Raw genomic sequence first — 6,944 nt, 5'->3', positions numbered from 1 at the left:
ATAGACGTTTCAAAGAAAAGCCGAGTTGACAGACAGTGCACTTCTAGAGTGTGCGGTGATTGTGATGCAACCATTTGGGGGGATTCACATCTTCAGCTTAATTCTGGGGAAACCAATGCTGACACTGCAGCCACATCCAGCAGCGTTCTTCTCCAAACACCAGCATCAGCATTATGGAGTGATGCAAACGGTGCATGCCACAGGAACCAAAGGCTAAATGGACATGCACAGATGACTTACTTCTGCTCCCTTCTTCAATCACTTCACATCTCTTTTCCAAGAAACTGTGCACGTTTCCATTCAGACGATCACACTGGTGTACAGATGTGATGCACAATGTTTGGGCCTTCCAGATCGGCACCTGGGTGGAACTGGAGAAGGCTGCAGTGTACAGATCTCTACACTGGGACAAAAGCAGACCAGTTGCTGCTCTGCTGTTTTCCTCAGCTTTGCCTTTTTCTTGTGGAAAGACGCTGTCACCGCAAAGCAGTGTCGCAACCCAAGTCAGACACAGCGGCAGACAGTGCAGCAGTTAGCAGAAAACATCTCACGTGCTGATTAATCCCACAAACCCCAAACCTTCTCCATCCTCTTTACTGTACTCTCTGCAAAATCACATTTCTTTCACATAATGCCAGTGCGTACCATGTGGACAAAATTATTGGGACACCTGCTTTTTCACTAAGCAGCATTGATTTTTTTTTTTTTAATAAATGATTAAATAATATATTTATGAACAGATTATGCTATTATTCGCAACATGACATAATATCTATGAATGATTTTGAATGATAAAATGAATGATAAAATGCATTTTCCATTCAAAACACCTGCATTAACCCTTTCAGACCCTGCATCCATTACAATAGACATCATGTATTTTCTTTTGTTGCACATATAACAGTAAATAAGACCATGTTATCCATCAGAATAGATCATGAACCAGTGAATGAACAAGCAAACCCTTAGCCTTGCTTACTGCACTGGAAAAAACAGCAGTGATTTAGAGAACTTTTTAAATCACGTTTAGATATACCGGTAGTTTTTATTTTCTAAAGAGTGTGTATTAGAATGATCGGGTCTTCCTTTTTGTGCATTACAAACAGAAAACATCATTTTTGTATTTTCTGTTAGTGGAACCTAATTTAGATCTGAAAGGGTCAAGCTAAATTTATTAGACATCTTATGTATTGGAAATATTTTTTCATGCCTTAAATAGCTATTTTTCTTCTCATAAACCAAATGTTTTAGTTACAACATTCCACAATCATCCATGTTACATCAGTAATATATTGTGTATTTCATGCAAGTCTTATCATGAGTGATGGCATAAGCTTCTCCTAAATATATAGATATAGATGCAGTTTTCAGTGCAATTAATGTGTTGAAGCCCCTATGTAGGTACCTGTCTCTACTGTTCAGGAAAAGTTTTCTTCTAGATTTTTAAACATTGCTGTAAGGTTTCAATTGCATCCAGCCACCTTATCCCCAGCTCCTGAACTCATACCAAAAGTACTGAACCTGTACCATCAGTCCACTGCTCCATGACTGACATTTGAAATGGTGCCAATAGGTTCATGTTTATCTGCTTCAGGGACCTTTTCTATTAGTAATATTCTGTACAGGGTCTAGACAAACTGTGTTTGTGCATTTGCAGAGCAATGGGTGCAATTTAATGCTGCAGAATGCATTCATTAGAAGGGGTGTCCACAAATACTTTTTTTTTTGTTATTGTTGTTATTATTGTATTTTCTCTCCTAAACCAGTATTTAAATCATGTATCTTAATGTATCTGATAACATGGTGTGAAATCTAATTAATCAAAGTTTGGCCTTACCTTAGATTTAGGAACACACAAACTTATTTTAAGTAGGTCTGTTGATTGAATAAAAATTAAACTACTTAATCATACAATTTGCTTTGGTTAATCGCTTAATGCTATGATTAATCCTTTGTAAAACTTTATTTAAATAATGAAATTTTAAATGATAAATAAAAGAATCAATGTAAGACCATTACAGTGGGGTTTTACTTATATTCAAATATGTTTGTTTAATTAAATTATGACAAAATTAAGAAGGAATCTCTATAAGGAGATAAACAGTTGATTAAACAGACAAAAGAGGAACAGTGGCAATGGTGTGTGTGTGTGTGTGATGATTAAAATGATTAAATGTGTGTTAAATCATTACATTGACAACACTAATTTTAAGTAGATTCTGTGAATAAATACCACAGCCTACAAAACTTTACCTATTAAAATAGAGATATAATATAATATAATATATAACATAATAATACTATTTAGTTTAGTTTAGTTTAATCCATTACAGCAGAGTTTAAAATGGTAATTGAGTTCCCTTCCTGCTCATGTCTTCAACCTAGCAGGTCTAGAAATGAATTTCAGTATGATAAATTTCTAGTTCCAGAGTATGATGAACAACTTTTGCCTTTTGTGAGGCAAACAGCAGCTATCTGATTATCTGAAAATGAAGTTAATTGTAATTGCAGTGGAAGACTATTAAAAGGTAATTTGCTTCCAGCTCAGATTCTCTGGTAATGACAGTTATACGGTTAAGGGGAACTGTGGAAGTCAGGGCAAAGCATTCCCCAATATGCCAAAAAATCTACCAGAAGGTTTAACCAGCACACGAGTACTGGTTCCCTGTCACTGGTTTACTTGGTATCACTACTTCATTTTTATTATTTTATTTTTTGAGTCTGAAATTCTATCTGCAAAAGGCCTCATCACAAAAATCTACAAAAAGTTTCTTAAAAATGCAAATTAACAACTAGATTCACTAAAAGAACCAGAGATTACAGGAACTCTTTGACTTAATCGCAAAAGTTAGTTGACTTTTTTATGCTTGTACTTGTTTGGGTTAAAATCTATTATGAACTACGTAATACCATAAAGTACGTTTTAAAAACAAATATTTCTTACAAATCTCATACTAAGCTGTTTTGTTTAAGTAGTTTTGTCTTAAGTTGTATATATTTAATGGGATACAATTAGGACACCAACATTATTATTATTATTATTATTATTATTATTATTATTATTATTATTATTGTATATTTTTTTCTTTGTGAAGTATATAGCTGTTCATGAATGTGCAACAATGCTAACACTTAACAATAAGGGCAAAAAATACATTTACATTTAGCAACAAATAGCAGTACTTGCTACAGTAATAATAATTGTTAAATGGTTAAGTAATGTCTCAACTAATTAGTCATTTTACATTATTTAATTGACATTATTAAACATTACTACATCTTAATGCTTAAGAATGTTGTAAATAATAATGAATTGAGACATTAGTTTAAAACAATTACTGATTGATAATGTCTTAATTAGTTCAGTTAATAATGTCTTAAATAGTTCACTTAATTAATCTCAGTTAATAATTAAATGGGGTATTGTGTTAATTAATGTGTCCTTATTGTAAAGTGTTACTGTAATAACTGAATTGGTAGGAGAACCACAGTGCAAATGATAAACCAAATATTCATAACACAACCAAGCAATAGGTAGAAGTATAAAAACAAATGTACAAAGATGTATGATTCATACTCATATCAGTGATTCATATTCATACAGGGTTATTCTGTACGTTCTGTAAATGTGAGATTAGATTTCTTTTTGTAATTAAATTAAAATAACTATTTTCCATTCATTTCGTGTCTCGTCCTCTGTCACGGTATGTTACAAGTCTTGTGAGTGTCCGTTTTGGGTACTGATCAGAAATCCCCTTCGCTCATCTAACCTTCTGTTTTCATGTTCCAGAGAAACGCAGGAGCATAAAGGCTCTCGCCCACACATTCCACTGTCTCTCTTAAAGAACCCCAGCCTTTCATTACAGCCTCACAAACCATGGAAGAGGAAGAGAGAGTAAGAGAGTGTGTGTGTGTGTGTTTGAGAGAGAGAGAGAGAGAGAGAGAGAAAGCATGTGTGGGTGAGAGGGGGTGAGTGTGTGTTCATTCTCAAACAAAATACAGTAAATCTGTTTTCGCTGCTTCATTAGATGAGGGTGAGGAATATGAATTCAACCAGTTTGACCCAGAACTATGACCTAGTACTATCCACACTACTCAGCAGTACACAGTTCTAGCCAGAACTATACTCAGTACTACACGATTTTATTCAGTGTTGCTCAGTACTGCTAGAACTACTCGATGCAATTCAGTACTACACAGTGTTATCCGGTTATGCTCAGTATTACCAGAACTACTCAATGCTACTCAGTGCTACTCAACACTATCCAGGATTTCTCTGTACTCCTCAATACTACTTAGTACTACTTAATACTTAGATATATCCTACACAGTACTACTCACCCTGTGTTCACACAAGAACACAACGAGTTGCTCGTGCCGCCCTGCGTTTGTCACTTGTGGGCATGTCAATGCTCAACGCGCTCGTGTATCATGGTCCTGCTTTCGACAAGAAAAAAAGGCAACAAAAAAAATGTTATTGCTTCACTGGCCCTAAATAAAATCTATTAAATGTGTGTTTGTATTAAATATGTGTAAATATTTGTTAACTATTTGTTAGCTAAATCAGGATCACTAAAATGGTTTAGTAAGACATATATAATATTCACCATCCAGTATGTTTATTCCCCCCTTGAAAAATATACATTTTGGAGGGAAAATATGTTATAAATATGAGGAATTGCTTGGTCACTTTATTCTGCAGCTATGACTCCCGAGCTTGCTAGACTCTTGGCCATTTCTGTGATTTACCTGCGCTGGAAACGCAGCCGTTCCCACAGAAAATGTTCAGAGAGCAGAAGTTTGAGGACCTCGGACCGCTTTTTATGTGATAGGTCCAAAGATCTATCTTGCCCCGCCATAGGAAATTGATGGTCACCTGTCGTGTTGTCGCTTTACAGTGTGGACGCAGGGTCAGTTTCACTCAGTGCTACTCAGCACTCATCCTCATTACTACTCAATACTTCCCAGTACTACTCAGTGCTATCCAATCATACATAGTTCCACTCTGATTAGGGGTGGGCGATATGGCCCTAAAATAATATCACGATATTTCATGGTATTTTCGCAATAACGATACTCTTGACCATATAATAAAACACTTAATTAAAACAAAAATATCTCAAGAATACAGTACTGCAACAAAATATTTTTTAGTATATATTTTAGTAATATATTTTAGTTTTATTATTGCGTACGATAAGGCATGATATGGTACAACCTTTAACTGAGATATAAAAAAATACAAGAATTTTATCAGAAGTCAATGTAACAGAAGTCAATGATCCAGAATGTCATGATACTAATAATAATGTGCTCCAAATATCTCCATATATCCAGGATTAAAGTAAAATAAATGATACTGGACAGATGTCTGTCTCTAGTAGATATGTCATGAAAAACGATATTTCAGGGTATAATCGTTCACTGTATTCAAAAATGTTGCCGATATTATCGTCTACGAAACGATATGGCACACCCCTAACGCTGATACCCAGAACTGCTCAGTGAGACTTACTACTACACAGTACTGTTCTTTACTGCTATGTGCTGCTTAGTCCTACTCAGAACCGTTCAGTGCTACTCAATACTACAAACGACTACACAGTACTACTACCTCATGCTAACCAGTACCACACAGTATTTTTAAAGTACTTCTCATTGTCATTCTATGCTTCCCATTGTTGCACAGTACTACCCAGCTCTACCCAGTGCTATTCAGTACTACTCAGTACTACAACCATTACTACCAATAATTCTCTATACCAGTTATTGCTACCCTGTACTTCACAGTACTACTCAGTGTCATTCAATATTACCCAGTTCTGTTCATTGCTACTCAGTGCTATCAGAGCTACTCATTATTACCCAGTTCTACTCAGTTCTACTCAGTGCCACCTAACACAGCTTGGTGATACTCAGTCATGATGTAAGGCTTGGGCCTCCAATGCAGGGATTCCATTGCTGTCGGGGAGTCCTGTAAGGCTATGTGTCAGCAGAGCAGAGAGAAAGTGAAATGGGGATGTGTATCAGTGCGTCATCTACAGGGATCACTACTATATCCTTCAGCCTCCCTCTCTCCCTCTCTCTTCCTCCTTTCATTCTTACCCCCTGACGACCCCCGGTCGTGGGTGAAAACACAGGTAGACCTGTCATGTTTTTGTGGTTCTACTGTATGCATCTACTCTATATGATTATACATACATGAATATATGTCAGTGCCAAAAATGCACAAGTATGATTATTGAATTGAAACTCTTACAGTGTGATGTATGGTACTGTGCAACAGTAAAGGTCACTCTTTAAGTTCAAGAGGCCACATTGTCATTGCCAGCCTGTCCAACTCTCCTTTAAATGCTGCTCCATGGTGGTGCAAAACATAATAGTACACAAGTACAGTAAATATGGTACTTATATGTACTGCACTGTCAGTTTATAGTTTAATTTATTATACAATACGTTAAATCATACTATTTTACAGTGTCAGAAAACATATTTAACCTTTTTTTAGAGACTCACCTTTAGAATTTCTGCAGAAACCTATAAGGGATGTTTCCTCCTTTCCTGTCCAAGGTCCAAAGCATACAATCTAATGGATGATTTTTCCAAACCTAAAAAGCTCCAAATTTTATTTCAGAAAAAGATAGACTAATGGCGGCAGTTTCAGTGGACTACAAGGTTTGTTACAGTGGTTTAATACAGAGCCATATTTTTTGTATTGATGTATTATATATTGTGACATATTTTCTGTCTAATCTTTTTAAAAATATCTTCTAAAAATTGATTGGATAATAAAAACATTAGATTGATATAAGTCTTTCATGAAATGAAATGAATGAAACATTATGCCAAAAAGTGAAAAAATAAGCAATATTTTTGCAGAAATTCGTATTTTTTTTCTGACACTGAAATATTACATAATAAATGAAGGTGATTTCAGCACAGTA

Source organism: Astyanax mexicanus, chromosome 9, assembly GCF_023375975.1.
Source record: "Astyanax mexicanus isolate ESR-SI-001 chromosome 9, AstMex3_surface, whole genome shotgun sequence".
Taxonomy (NCBI): Eukaryota; Metazoa; Chordata; class Actinopteri; order Characiformes; family Acestrorhamphidae; genus Astyanax; species Astyanax mexicanus.
This window is presented reverse-complemented; position numbering follows the sequence as displayed.